At 41.1% G+C, this 15,412-nt stretch overlaps 1 long non-coding RNA gene across 2 annotated transcripts in view; it reads left to right on the top strand.

Annotated features, from left to right (window-relative positions):
- The window catches only part of LOC114197562 (uncharacterized), a 149,262-nt gene extending 140,774 nt beyond the window's left edge, over positions 1–8,488 (top strand). For both annotated transcript variants that reach the window (XR_003606921.2, XR_003606920.2), the window contains one exon: positions 8,181–8,488. This is a non-coding gene — a long non-coding RNA (uncharacterized LOC114197562). The remainder of the gene's footprint in view (positions 1–8,180) is intronic.
- Positions 8,489–15,412: the final 6,924 nt, after the last annotated feature.

Below are 15,412 nucleotides of genomic sequence, written 5' to 3'. Positions count from 1 at the left end.
TGGGATATCCACGGGAACTTGCGCATTCTTTTGCTTTCCATTTTCAGAACTGGAAGCCAAAGAGAATTACATCTCCATGGGACAACACTTGGCCAGTGGGGAATGAGAGCTGGTGGGAAAAAACTCCCTCTTCCATCTTTTGGGTAGAAAGTCTTCAGAGGCTTCCCTGCATGGAACCCCACTTGCTCACAGCAGCTATCTTCATAAAGCTCTTCCCTGGCTCTAGTTCCCTGTTTTATTTTTCTCAGCTGCCCAGTCCTATCCTTTGGGGTCACTTTACAAAGTCGGCTATCTGTGGGCAGCCATCATCCATTTCGAGCACTGCTTTTGGGGAAACCCAGGCTAAGCTCCCTTCTAGGTGGTCCCCTTCTTCCATTCTTGCTCCATGCAGTCTAGTCTCAGCTGAACAACTAAAGTGATTCCTTCTGAGACATTGATCTAATTATGCCACTTCTCTGTTAAAAATTTCTCATGGCTTCCCATCTTATGCAGAGTCAAAGTGGAAAAGCATTACAATGCCTTCATAGGCCCTACTAAATCTCTCCTTTCTGACCTAATCTACCTCTATGTTATCCACTGGTCACGTCCATCTCGTATCACTGGTCTCTTTGCTGTTCCTTGAACACACCAGGCATACTTCTACTTCAGGGGCCTTGAGCTTGCTGTTCCCCTTTCCTCCAGTTCTCTGCACGGCTCCTGTCCGTCACCTCCTTCAGATCCTTATTCAGATGTCACCTTCTCAAGAAGGTCTACCCTAGCCATTCTGTTTAAAATTGGAAACTCTATTTGCCAACATAATATTCTCTTTGCTTGTTTTGTCTTTCTCCATAGCACTCATTTCTCATTTAACATTTAATATTTAATTATTTTAGTATGTTGTTATTTATTTTTTAGTCTAGTTCCATAAGGATGTAAGCTCTCGGAAGGGATTTTTGCTCATTTTCTTCATCCTGTATCTTCAGTGCCAAAAATAGTGCCTGGCACATAGTAAACATTTAATGTATATTTGTTGAATGAATGAATGAATGAATGAATAAATAGGCATCTTTTTGGTGTTTCAGGCATCTAGGCAGCTATAAAGATGGTCACGTTAAAGGCAATAGACATATTCTCCCCTTATCTTCTTTATCTTTTATTCTGTTTATAGTGTCTCCCAAATTCAGAAGTCTGAGTAGAGCCAACATACAACAGGAATCTCTATGGAAGCCTCTAATATTTATTAGCTACTGAATGAAGTTTTCTGTATGTCACTCTGAGAGGTAGAACTAAGTAGAAGGAAGAGTATTCCTTATAGACATTATTTGATTTGGGGGTATCTTCTACTTAGGTAGAAGATCCAATTGTGTAAATGAAGTGACAGAAAGCAATGAAGATGCTACTGTCCAAATGTCTTGATTACTTTCTTACGACTGAAATCCACTAGTAGAGATAAAGAGACATTGCAATTTCTGCTAAAATTGAATACCTGGGAGATATAACAAGCAATTAACAGTTATTTTTGTGCGATTACAAATTGTTTCTAATAATATTTCTACTCTAGTTTTTGCCACATTCACTTCATTAATACATTTCATTTTATTCATTTCATTAATCTTCCATGGCTAATTCAAATGCCATCAAAAAAGAAAATTCACACCACACTTCCCCTCAAAACCATACTCTTTCTTACTTAATTACTATTATTGTGTTTTAGCAAGCTATTGCTGCAAACAAAGCTAAGATTTTTATGGTGAAATTTTTTGAACCTAGGGCAACCGTAAATCTCTAATTAGATTGTCATAAAATCATTTATATTTATAATTAAATTTGAAAATTAGAGCCAGTAATTTGGGTCTGATTCGAGGTATATTTATTTATGTCTTCCTAATATCTAGAACATATTGGCCATTCATTAGAACCTCTCTCAATGTCATTTGCCATTGATTGGGAACTTCTGAATTCAGCTTGTTTTACCAATCTAGACCTACTTTGCAATGTAGTCAAGGTAACTTTATTTTATATACGTTATGGGTAGCAAATGAAAAGCAAGCATGAGTTAATGCTTTTGGCTTGGGGTACAGAATATTTCAGAACTTAAATAAGTCTTCTTAATGTGTGGTTATAATGATATCTTAATATATAAAGGCAGTTGGTCTAACAAATGCTAATTTTTCTCAAAGGAGGTAGCCTGCAAAAACAACATCATAAAAATACATTACAGTGCAATTCTACAGATCATGTTAACTTCAGAATTTCTACATAAAAACAGTAATAGGGGACTCAGGTCTTGCCCACTAACTAGCAGGAAGCTCATACCCAGATCTTTCCCATCGAGACTGGTGGTTTTGTGAGTTTTTCACATGTGCTCTGAGCATTCTCTTTCTAGACAGAGTGCTACAAGAATTGAGGGAAAGGGGGAAAGGGAGGAGTACACTCCTAGAAATGGGAACATTTACTGCTTACTGCTGACATTACTGTTTATTAGTAAACATGCAGAGTCTGTGAAATACAGTTCCTGTGGCCAACACCTATTTTCTTCTCCTCTGCTTCCCAGTGACCCATGGTTTACTTTTCAACTTGCTTTTAAAAGGACGTCATCTTGGGCGCCTGGGTGGTTCAGTCGGTTAAGCGTTTGCCTTCGGCTCAGGTCATGATCCCGTCTCGGGATCAAGCCCCATGTTGGGCTCTCTGCTCAGGGGGGAGCCTGCTTCTCCCTCTGTCTGCCCCTCCCTCTGCTTGTGCGCTCTCTGTCTCTCTCTCTCTGACAAATAAATAAAATCTTTAAAAGGACGTCATCGTATTCTATATTTAGGGTGAGGCAGTGGTGGGGGCAGCTGGTGAAAGGTGGAATTAGGTATAAACTAGGAGCAGGCAGCAGTGGGAGCCGGATTGTATGAAGCCAGATAGAAACTGGTGGAGAAAAGTCAAGTAAAGTGAAGGCCATAGAGGCAGAAAGGTTCAAACAGTGACAGGTTGTCCTGAATACACAGAGGCCCAGCCTGCCCAAGGTGACACTGGGGAAGTAGGTGGAGATTGTGGGGTCCATATACTGCTTGGTAAAATCCATAATTGAAATATGAAAGCAACTTTTTACAGATGTTGTGGGACTGGATTGTTACCAGATATTGGCACTTCAGTGGGCCGGTTTAATTCTAATTTGGTGGCCATAGGTGCAGCATTTTTACAGCAGGCTCTGTCTAGGAACGGGAGAAGTAAGTTGACTACTGAAGGGATTTTAAGGCTGCTGGAAAAGTCCTCTGCAATCTGCTCCCTAAAATACTTTCCTTGCTTTCTGATGCCTGAAATTCCACAAATGGAGTTCCAGATTTGCCCTTATGTTTCCTTTCTCTGTGAAAATAAAATAACAATAGAGACTCACCTGGGGAGATACTAGAAACATTGCCATGCTTGGGCCGGACCCCACAGTGTCTGCTTTGATCAGTCTGGTTAAGGCCCAAGTATTGGTGTTTGTTAAAGTCCCTGGGTAATTTTAATGTGCATCAGGGTTCATTCACACTGTCAGTGGGCCACTAAGATGGGCTCATTTGCACCTGAGATATCTGAGTGTGGGCATTTTGTTTTTGTTTTAGATCAGATATCTTCCTGAAAACCAGGTTACTAGAAGGGAGAAAGGCAGTAAAGGAAGAGAATTCTGGACACTAAGGGAAACTGAGTGGTCAAACCAAAGAGAGACTCGGAGTGGAAGACATGGGGATTCCAAAACGAAGCGCTGTCCACTTCACTGTGCTCGAAGGCCAGGCTTGTTAGTATTGATGACAAACAGTGAAGAAATGCCATGCAGAGGCACCCGTTGCCTCTCTCCCCTTCCCTCAGGCATGCCAGCTGCCGTCTCATATGTAGGTCAGGGGCTTAGGGAAGCGGTGCCCACACCGATCTGGAGGCAGCCCGGGGAGTTTGAAGATGCCGTCGCCCCAGTGGCTGCCACTCTGCAAACTTATCCGGGAGATGTATCATCTCTCCTTTGATTTGAAGTTCTAGATTAATGGGCCTGAAAATCAAATTAGCTCAGTGACTGTTCAAAGATCCATGGTGAAATGAAAACAAGCCGGCATAGAAACAACCTGTGGTAAGTTGTCGCAGAAGCTTTTCGGCTTGGAGTTTTCAGGGTTAAAGTGAATCTGAAAGGTTGCCGTTATAGCTAAAATGTTACAAAATAGTCTCAAGTGTGGAATGTCATAAAGTGAGCAACTGATACCTAGACATTCTTTCCTCCCAGCCATCAATCCTTTGCTTTTCTTTGCTTAGATACTCCTCAGGTTTTCAAAGCAGCAAGAGCAGCCAAAGAAAATAAATTAATTGAAAGTGGGGTAAAGGTAGTGTTTGTGAGGAGTTAACTTATCCTTTTAAATTGCTTGAGGTCCTAGAAATGTTTTCCCCTTATAATAAAAAACTGAGGCATCTGATTAAGTTGGCTCCCTGACCTTGCTTTGGAATGGGTCCCTCCAGGGGTGGATTTCCTTTCAGTAAAGCTAACATGTCCTCTCACCTACACTAACTCTATCTGGGGCCCTAGCAATGTGTTCTTCTTCTTCTTCTTCTTTTTTAAAGATTTATTTATTTATTTCAGAGAGAGAAGGAGCGAGCGAGAGAGCATGGGTGGGAGGGGCAGAGGGAGAGAGAGAATCTCAAGCTGAGCTGAGCATGGAGCCTGATGCAGGGCTCAATCTCACGACCATAGGATCATGACCTGAGCCAAAACCAAGAGTTGGACGCTTAACCCACTGCGCCGCTCCCCCAGGTGCCCCTAGCAATGAGTTCTAATGGTCATATGTTTTGTAAAATTTGAAGAACATAAGGTGTTTTAACAGCAATCAGTTAAGACTACCTGTTCCCCTCCAGATTTCTCTCCTGGTGTGTGGTGTCAGAGCATGCATTTTTGGGGGAATCCGAGTAGCAGATTTATGAGCTACTTTGCATAGTTTGCTGTCACCTCAGAATAGACCTGCGTGATTGCTCATCATCCTGGCGTACACGTAAGCTAACCAAAGTATGCCCACTCTACGATGCATCTGACATCTTAACTTAAAAGCACGGTAGCATGATATGAACCAGCTCCAGAAATATGGAGGAAAAGGGGTGAAAGGAAGCTTGAAATACATGGAGCCAGAAACTATGCTATGGAAAATTTTTCCAGCTGTCAGTCAGATGTAGAAAATTGTAAATGGAGGACTCAAGTCACACTGACACCTAATTAAAGCAGTTCTTTCTAGTCAATAACACTCCATCTTTTTTTGGGCGGGGATGAGAATTACATGAAATAGAACTTATGGAAATTCCTCTGTTTATAGGACATAAATCTAAAGCAGTAGGACAAACTGGTGAAGTTATGTATTTTGCTCATTCTAGCACATCAGATGGCACCTTCGCGTATCTCATATGTCTTACCTCAGTGAAGTTTGGCAGTTCCAGACCAAATGGCAGATAAAATTGCCTTCCATAGAGTAAAGCAATCAACTTTGCTCAAAGAAAGACTGATTATTCTGCCAGTCCCTGTATTTGGGTAATGTTTCAAAATTGTGGCGTGAAGAAGTGATCAAAGAGAATGCAGCCAGAAAAATGTAGGAGAAGATAGTATAGAGGTATTTCTGGAAGTTGATAATAAATGTATTATTTTTCAGGATTTTGTAATGTTTTAATTTTCTTTAGATTTATTTATTTATTTTTATTTAGAGCGTGGGTTGGGGGAGGGGCAGAGGGAGAGGGAGAGAGGGGATTTCCAGCAGACTCTGCGCTGAGCACGGAGCCTGACGTAGGGCTCGATCTCACAACTTTGAGATCATGACCCTGAGCCAAAATCAAGAGTTGGACGCTTCACTGACTGAGCCACCCAGGCGCCCCTGTAATGTTTGCATTTTTAGTCAGCTTTGAAAATTTTATAATTTGCTGTGGCTTCGTTCATTCTAACTAAATAGCCCTTTTACACTTAATCTTATGTTCTCAATTTTGTGTTCTTTTCTTAAAGAAGGAGCTTCCAAATTGTGTAAGTGTCAGGCTGGACAGAACCTGGATCTGCCCCTCTCTCTTGTGGCAGCAATTTTTACATGGTATGGACGAGCCAGAAAGTATGAGTATAGAAGGGAATTGTGGTCCCTGAGCTGATACTTTTCCACTTGGTCAAGAGTCAGAAGCTGGGTTCTCTTCTGAACTCTGCCATTTATTGGCTGGGTGGTCAGACCCACATCTCTGAGGGAAAGGGGAGGGGAGAGAAATGCTATTTATTGAGCATCTAGTAGTAAAATGCCAGGATCCTACCAGTACTTTTTCTTTATACAGTATCTCACTTCATCTTCACAACTGAGAGTTATGAGAGCGGAGGAAGCCATGATGAATGGAAAGATGGAGAACCTACATAAGTGAGCGTGCTGAAATTAGAACATAGATCTAGCTGGCTTTATGGACTGTGATTTTTGCCCTGACTTATAGATTTAAGATTCTAAGCTTCCTCAGCTATAAAATGAGGATAATTAAGTCTTATTTACCTGCTTCCCAGTCAGCCATCAATTGAGGGAGCCTGTGAGAAAGTACCTTAGTTATTATTCTGTAGATATGAAATAACATTATTGTTTGAGGATCAGAATGCAGCCCATATGATTTGGGGTATTCAGTTATTTAACAGCTCTGAGACACTGCAGCAAGTGAGGCTTCTTAAATATGTTTCACAGCTAGTAGAATGGCACATGTTCTGTGCCCACTGGGGTTAGCTGTTTCCTGCTCGGACCCCAACAGGGATGTGTCCCTTCCTACTATGCAAGTTCTTGATTCCACATCTGGGCAGAGAACAGAAGTGTGGAATGATGATCACAATGGTAAAAAGAGATGCAGAGCTTAGAGCTGAGTTTGGAGAAAAAAAATGGCACTGAATACACAGCATATGGGAGGAAGTCATCATCCAACAAAAGCAGTAATTAAAGATTTGGTCATTTCCATGAACCTCGTACATTTGCAGAGTCTCAGAATAATGTGGTAAAAGTATTACAGGCTCAAATCCCAAGGTTACCACCAGAATTTTCAAGAAGATAAATCCCAAATTGGACCAAAACAGAGTCTATTCTCTTGGCTGGTTGGTTAAGGAGAGTAATTCCTGATAATTCCTGACTGAGAAGGAAGTTTGGTTAGCCTCAGGATGACACTGTTGAGTCATTTAGAGAAAGTTGTGTATGTTCATGTTCAAGTTAAATGTATCTGAATATGTATGGTTTCTTCTGTTTAGTAGTTCTCAATGAAACTACTGTTTTTCTTCAGCTGATATGAATTTAAAAATCATTCTAGGTATTTCCATAGATAGGTGCTTGAACTAGGTAGCTCATACCTAATTATTTAGTCAAGATTCTGGCTTCTGGAACAGGGTCAGAAGAAGTACTCAACAAGGCTTATTATTGCATGTGCTACACGACAGGGCAGACTGAGAGGCGGGTTCAATCCCTTGATGCCTTTTCGGATGGAAATTTTAAAAATATATTTTGAAACTTTTATGTAGTGGAGGTGTGAGAAAATTTTTTTCTAAGAAGTTATGTGGACAGAATCATGTATTCATTCATTAATACCATCCAAAATATTTGTTACACTATTTCCTATTTTATCTGCTTCTTATCCTATTTCCCTTCTATAATTTTCAAACTTATAGACATTATAGAAGTGTAGAGGTCCAAGACAATTTCTTAGAAGACACAGTACAGGTTTCCAATTTAGTTAGCTAAATTATTCATTCCCCAGAAGCAAACCTATGTCTGACTTTATTTGGTTTTAGAAACAGCTCACTTTGCTGACATTGAACTCACTAAAATTATATATGGGTAGGGAAAAATTACTCAAAAGATAATGTAATGTAGTAAAGAGTGTTTTTAATTTTGACTTGATTCTATCTACTTTAATGGGAGTGAGACCAGTTTACACTCTGTGAATTTATCCCAGTGATGCTCTAGCATGCATTAGAAATCAACATCCCAGGCAACCTCCAACCACCAGCTATGTTTTCATAGAGAAATATGTGCTGGGACTGGAGGGTGTGCATGAAATCCTTGACCCTGAAATGGGCAGGAAGTTTAGGATGATTCTCAATCTTGGCCTGGAAGTTGATCTGGGCTGAGAAACTGAACTCTTTTTCCTGAAGAGAGATTGTGCCTTGAGATCTGTGCATCCCTAAGAGGAAAAGCCTTGCTGACCTATGCATGTTATTGCAGGTGGACGTGTGATTGTGAAGACTTCAGAGGGACACTGTGATCCTCCCTCTGCCTCAGAGAGCCCCAGTCCAGCTTCTGCCTGAGGTTTGCAGAGGGGACCGAAGAGCTTCCAGTTCTCACATCTCTGTCTGCAAACAGCAGTACTTCCTACCACTTGTGGGTTTTCATCGCTCCCCTGTACCCTATTAGCTTGGTGTATAAATAGACTCATGGGTGTACAAAGGAAATAATCACAATCTGAGGGGGCCCAGCAGAGTCTCTGAGTTAAAACAAGCAGAGGGTGGGGGAGAGAGAGAAGTGACAGGAGAGAGAGAGAGTGGAGGGGGAGAAAGAGTGGAGAAGAAAAGAGGAGAGGGGAGGGGAGGAGAAGAGAGGAGGGGGAAGGGAAGGGAAGGGAAAAGAAAATAAAGAGGAGGAGGGAGGGAAGAGAAAATTAGGGAGAGAGAAGAGAATCAGAATAGGAAAGCTTCTAGAATGATGATAAAACGGTTACAAGAATGACTATAAGAATGACCACGACAAAAATGATTTTTAATAGCTTTATAGAGATTTCCTGAAACTTAAAAATCTGGTAAGTTAAAAATTTAGAAACTGAGCGGATGAATTAAGGAGAGATTAGTCAGCATTGAGATCAGCCTGGAGGGCCAAGTGAAAGACACATTTCAAAACACAGCAAAAATACAAAGAGAATCAAATCGTGAGGAGAGGGCTAAGAGGTTTGGGGCACAGCATCAGGAATTGTAAAATGTGGAGAACAAGGATCCTACAAAGGAGAAAAAGGAACCGGTAGAAGGAAACATAATAATCAAAATAACAGTAGGGAAAAATCACACTGGCTGGAAAAAAGAAAAAAAGACTTGTGTATTCAGACTGCAAGTGCCCAGGCAGGATTGATTTCTGTAGCTGAGGGCTGGAGGTGAGAGGGAGAGAGAGAAAACAGGCGGGTGGCACTGGCTTTTCATTCTGCTCCCTGTCATACCCCTTCAGGAAGTACGTAGTGCTCTTGATGTGTCATGGAGGAACCTTGATATTTCCCGATAATGCCATGACGGTCTCTCCTTAAATTTCTCATGTGACATATAAGCCCTTGTTGTGTTGGCTTCCACATCAACTATCATTACGTCATGGATAAAAAGGTTGTGGATAAGCATGGCTGCCATGTAAGAGAGTGGGTCCTGGTATGTGAGTTATTTTGAGCTGTGGGTTTGGAGATACAAAATTGGCTTGAAAACTGGGTTTCGTGTTGGGAAATGAAGAGGGTGAATTTCTCTGCAATTAGGACAAATTTGGCAAATCGCAAATAGTCTGGAAAGGAGGCGTGAGATTGTACGTAGCTGGGGTTTGGTGTAGTGTGAAGTATCTGATGAAAACTTCCACAAGGAAATGATCCAGAGATGATAATAAAGAAAGGCGTCTAATGTCTAATGCTCTTGGAATTGTGTTTCTGTGCCATAAACTCTTCAGGGCATAAACTCTTCCCTCATAGTAAGTTAAATCTACTATTATTAGGAATACCACTCTATGTATTTGAAGCAGAAAGAGGTTTCCTACACAAACGTGGGTGCTTAGATAATAATTGGAGAGGCTAAAGGAAGAAATCTAGGTTGCATTTCCAGAAATGTCTTTAGGAAGAGTGGATCGTGGTCCTACTAGGTGACAATCATCTCTAAAGCCTCCATTGTAGCCTTGCTGGAAGCAGGAAGCCTCCACTGTCGCAAAACCTGCCTCTCAACCCAGGGAGCTGGACAGCGGACCCTGGAATGCTGATGTTGGAGAATCTTACATTTCCGTGACCTTTCCTGACAGCAGCCACAGCCAACAATCAGGAATATGGTGTTCACTGTATTTCTGCCTTTGGAACTTTGTCAAAAGGCATCTGTTTAGCAGAGCCTAATTTACTAACTATAGCACCCAGCAGGCATTTGGTGTAAAAGTTAGGAGAGACAATACAGAAAATGCAGCCAAGGGCTGATTTCGCAGGGTCAATGAAGTAGAGACAGAGGGATAATTAGTATTAGTACATTAGATGGTGTGGGGGGGGCAGGAAGGTAATTCATAAACAGGAAATCGGGGTGGGAGGAAGCAGGATCTGGGAAATGGAATAATCATGATGCCTCAATCTAGATTACAATTGTCTTTGGGTAATTTTGATTATCTTAGGGTGCCTTAGGATGAGTTAGGGTCGTGGAATGACTATACCACCTCCTATCCCCAACTCATGGCAAACATTAAGAATCTACAATGAGGGGCGCCTGGGTGGCGCAGTCGGTTAGGTGTCTGACTCTTGGTTTTGGCTCAGGGTGGTGAGACTGAGCTCTGCGTTGGACTCCCCGCTCAGCACGGAGTCTGCTTGAGATTCCCTCTCCCTCTCCTTCTGCCCCGCCCACTCATGAGCACGCTCTCTCTCTTTCAGATCAATCAGTAAATCTTAAAAAAAAAAAAACTACAATGACCTGCGGCTCCACGGGCTTTAGACACTTCAATTAAATTCTTTAGAAATTCAATTTACTGATTTACTGGAGTTGGCACTAAGAGAGAAATGAAACCTATTTGCTATCCTGCTTGTCAGTACTTATGAAACAAACTTAAATAGTCTAACTTGCTGCAGTATCACAGAGCTGTTATTGTTTAAAACTTATGACCAAAGTCAAGTGGGCTGCACACAGAGCTACGGGCCATAAATATTCTTTCCTATTTGTGGAATTTATTAGAAGGCAGTGGCTATATATGGCTATAGTTAGAAAACAACAAGCAAACAACAAAGGATGCTAAGAAGTGGGGCTGGGCATACACTCCTGTGCTTCAGAGTGGCTGGTGGTCAAGTCCGTCAGGCAGAATGGTCTCTAAGAATTAACAGAACCATTAGCTCCATTGAAGTGACTTACCATAGCACTTCTAGCAATCTATTATATTGTTCCACATTGTTGATGGTCTTAAGAAACTTGTTTTCATCTTAATATCAGAATACTGATGATGTGCTAAAAAGTTTCCTATGTAACATATGTAAGTGTATATGTATGCTCTGAGTTGAATTGTGTTTCCCTGAAAGTCGTATCTCCTATCCCCCAGTACTTGAGAACACGACCTGATTTGGAAATAGGGTCACTGCCGATGTATTGATGGAAGTCACGATGAGGTCATTAGGGTGGGCCCTAATCTAGTGTGACTATTGTCCTTATTAAAAGGGGAACTATGTACACAGATATACAGGGAGGACATCATATGATGATGAAGGCAGAAGTTGGGATAGTACTTATAGAAGTCAATAAATGCCAAAGATTACTAGCAAGCCACCAGAAGCTAGAGGGGAGGCATAGAAGAGATTCTTTTTCACAGCCCCCAGAAAGAAGCAACTCTGCTGACACCTTGTTCCCGGACTTCAGCCTCCAGAACTGTGAGACAATAGATTTCTGTTGTTTATGCCGCTCAGTTTGTGATACTTTGTTATGGTAGTCTTAGCAAATGAATACAAAGTCTAAAAATTCTAAAAAGCATATAAAATAATTAACTGATAAAGTAAAAATTAAGAAAAATGGACATAATGACATTATGTATACTGTGCATACACTCTGGGGCCAATTAGGTATCACCTTTCCGGATGGTGGGACTTGGGCCACAAATTTCAATATGGCTGAACCAGCTGTAAGGAAATTCTATGCTGATATAAATCAGTGAAGAATTTTAAAAAGATATCTAACCTCTTAGGAATGATACGAAAAATTCTGATTAGAAACAGAACATTTGAAAGTGATCTTTACTCAAAGAACATGGAGCAGGAACGGAAGATGAGTCAGAAGTAGAAGGTTAGTGTCATTTCAAAAACTGTATGTAGACATATGGCTTCATTTCTGACCTAAAATTTCCTTTGTGGTATCATAATAAAAAAAAGATAAAAAGGTAATCCCCAACTTGAGAGGACTGTCTAGAATGAAAATTACCTGGACTTTGGACATTTAGATTTTCGTGTGAAATTGACTCTGCTTTAATTATATACCAAAAACAGGCTGGTAAATGGATCAACTGGTGCATACAGTCCAGAGGTGTCTGTCCCAAAGAAGGTATAAAGAGACCACACCACTAATTCCTCCTTGAGGAGAACTCATGTCCAGTCTTTTCCTTTGCATTCATAACCAAATCTTTACACACCACACCTATTGTATTTTGTAGCAAATCTAGGGTGTTTGATTCTCCATATAGGGGAAAGCATTTTTATTAGTTTATAAACCTCTAGCAGTTACACTGAAAAGTTTTTTTAAACTTTTTTCTTCCAGAGCCCCCACATTTCTGAATATTTTCTGAGAATGTTTTTTTCTACTAGAGTACATACTTTGTAAGAAACAGGAAATTTCAGAAATGGGAAAATATTTTAACTTTCCATATCACATGGGAAAATTATTATATTTCCCTCCCCTTGGGTGAATTTACATCCTGTCAAAAATTATCATCTGAAGCAGTCAATAAAGATTTAAATCTAAGTGGGAAATTCTGTACGACAGAACAAATGAGGATTATTTTGCTTTCAGTCCAAGAAAGAAACCAAGAACTTCTTGGCATTAATTTGAACTAGGACTCAAAAAACCTTTTGAAAGTTATTTAAGTATTTATGAAATTCGCTAGTAGTAGCTATCATTTATGGACTGTTTACCACGTGCCAAGCACTGTATTTAGGCCTTAGTCACTTATACATACAGGATATTTATGAGGACCAAAATCCTGTATGTACAAAACTAGGGAAACTTGAAAGTTGCTGAGTGGATAGAGCTCAAACCCAGGGCTAGAGTCCCCTGTCCACTAAAAAACAAACCATACACTGTGTTCACATCTTTGAATGTCCTAACTCACTTAAAAATATTAAGAAGCCCCAAAAGGCTTTGTCTATTAAGAATGAATTAGTGATGGCAAACAATGAGAATTGGAATGTTCTACTTTGGAATGTAAAAGAGTTTAGTATGGTTATTACTGACATTGCAGTGGGTGGGGTCTTCTGTTCAATTATACCATAAGAGTTAATCACCCTGCAGGCATATTTATTTAGACGTGTTGGTTCAGAATCTCAGGAGTTCCCAGGGTGAAATCTGAAACTGGCCCTGCACATGGAGGGCAAATAGAGACCAAAGAAAGAGGTCATTCTAGATTGGTAGGTGGTGGGTTTAATAAACAAGGGAACTTCCATACAAGGTTTATTGCAGGCAGCACCCACCTACCAGAATCTTTAAAGTTTATCTGGAGGCCTTAACTAGGTTCAGTCACATATGCTATCCAGATGGTCTCAACAACACCTTACTCTGTCAAGCCTGAGTCCCTGAAACAGTTCCTACTGTGGGAATGGTAGGCGGAGCATTCATTCCAAGAATAGGGGAGGGCCTGAGGAGCCTCAGATTGCCTGGGTCCAGCTTGAGGGTCAACCGGCGGTCCCATCCTCTCAATGGCCATCTCTAACACACTGTGTAACATGTGCAGATTGTAATAATATTAAATATTCTGTTGGGTTTGCATGTGTGTTTACTAAAAAATAAAGGAAGTACTCAGCATAATTATTTTGAGATTCATCCAAGTTATTGCTTGTATCATGGTCCATTCATTTCCTATTGCTGAGTAGTATTCCTTAGTGTGGATGAACCACAATTTTTATATCCATGGACTTGTCGATGGACCTTTGGGTTGTTTCCAGTTTGGGGCTGTTATAAACAAAGTTGCTGTAAACATGTAGGCACAAATATTTTTATGTACATATGCTTTTATTTCTTTTGGATAAATATCTAGGACAGGGATCGCTGGGTTATATGGTAGCAGTGTTTTTAACTTAAGAAACTGTCATACAGTTTTGTAAAGTAGTTGTGCTAGTTTAGTTTACATTCCCATCAGCAGTGGGTAAGAGTTCCAGCTTTTCCATATTGCCCAAGTACTTGGTATGGACATTCTCTTAAATTTTAGACATTCTTTTTTTTTTTTTAAGATTTTATTTATTCACTTGAGACACAGAGATACAGAGAGAGAGAGAGCATGAGCAGGGGGAGAGGCAGAGGGAGAGGGAGAAGCAGGCTCCCCACTGAGCCAGCCGGGAGCCCGCCGTGGGGCTCGATCCCAGGACCCCGGGATCATGACCTGAGCCGAAGGCAGACGCTTAACGGCTGAGCCACCCAGGCACCCCTCGTATCCCAAAATATTAAAGACTTAGTTTTTAAAAAGCAGCCAGCTTATTTTGATAGAATTGTTCCCTGAAAAATACTGTTGTAACAAAAATCAGTAATTAATCTACTCATCAGTTTACTAGCATGCCAGTCAGTACTTTGTCAAGTCAGGCTTGCTTATGGAAGATGCAGACAACAAGAGCAATATGTATGATGGAATAATTAGTATTGCTTCTGTGGGCTTGGAATAGTAAGACCCGCCTTCCCCTCTGTTTCTCTTAGCGATTCCTGTGTGGCCTCCTCTACGCCCCCAGCACTGGCCTTTGTGGTTCCAATTCCACAATCCTTGTTTCTTACAACATTGACTCTTTCTGTTGTCTATAGGACTGGTAGCTGCTTCCTCTGTCTTGTGGTTTTTAAGTGTGTCCACAAATTCTCTGACATTACCACTAGGAGATGGGGCTGGTGTTCCCCCCCGCCTTGTATCCAGACCAAACATATTGCCTAAGAACCCACAGAATATGGCTGAAGGGACAGTGATGTTTGAGGGTAGGTCACAAAAGGGGATGGATCTTCGACCTTTTCCTCCTGGATTACTTGCCTTTGAAGCCTGAGTCATCAAGTAAGAAGTCTGAGACGGTCATGTTGTAAGGAAGGCCAGGCCACATGAAGGAGCTCTGTGTGAGTGTTCTGGCCCACAGCTCCTGCTGAGGTCCCAGCCAACAGCCATCACTGGCCATCACACATGTGAGCAAGTAAGCTTTCAAGATGACTACAACCTCCACCACCATCTGACATAACTGCGTGAGGGAACCTAAGTGAGGGCCATCTAACTGTGCCCATTCAAATCCCAGATCTGTGAAAGATAATGATTAAAAAAAAAAGATTGTTGTGTTGAGCCCCTGAAGTTTGAGGTACCTTGTTATGCAAAACTAGAGAAGCGGATTGGTCAGTTTCTCGTTTCTGATTTACCTCATTAACCCTGGCGTTCTCTCTTATCTAGCGCCTGTTTAACCAGTTCTAGTAGATATTCTGTCTATGAAGTACCTAGGGTCATTGCTGTTTTCCTGACTAGAACCCTACTGATAACCCTCCCAGGGC

Source organism: Eumetopias jubatus, unplaced genomic scaffold, assembly GCF_037043125.1.
Source record: "Eumetopias jubatus isolate StellerSeaLion01/CBP00866 unplaced genomic scaffold, mEumJub1_p1.0 scaffold_2, whole genome shotgun sequence".
In the NCBI taxonomy this organism is placed as follows: Eukaryota; Metazoa; Chordata; class Mammalia; order Carnivora; family Otariidae; genus Eumetopias; species Eumetopias jubatus.
This window is presented reverse-complemented; position numbering and strand designations above follow the sequence as displayed.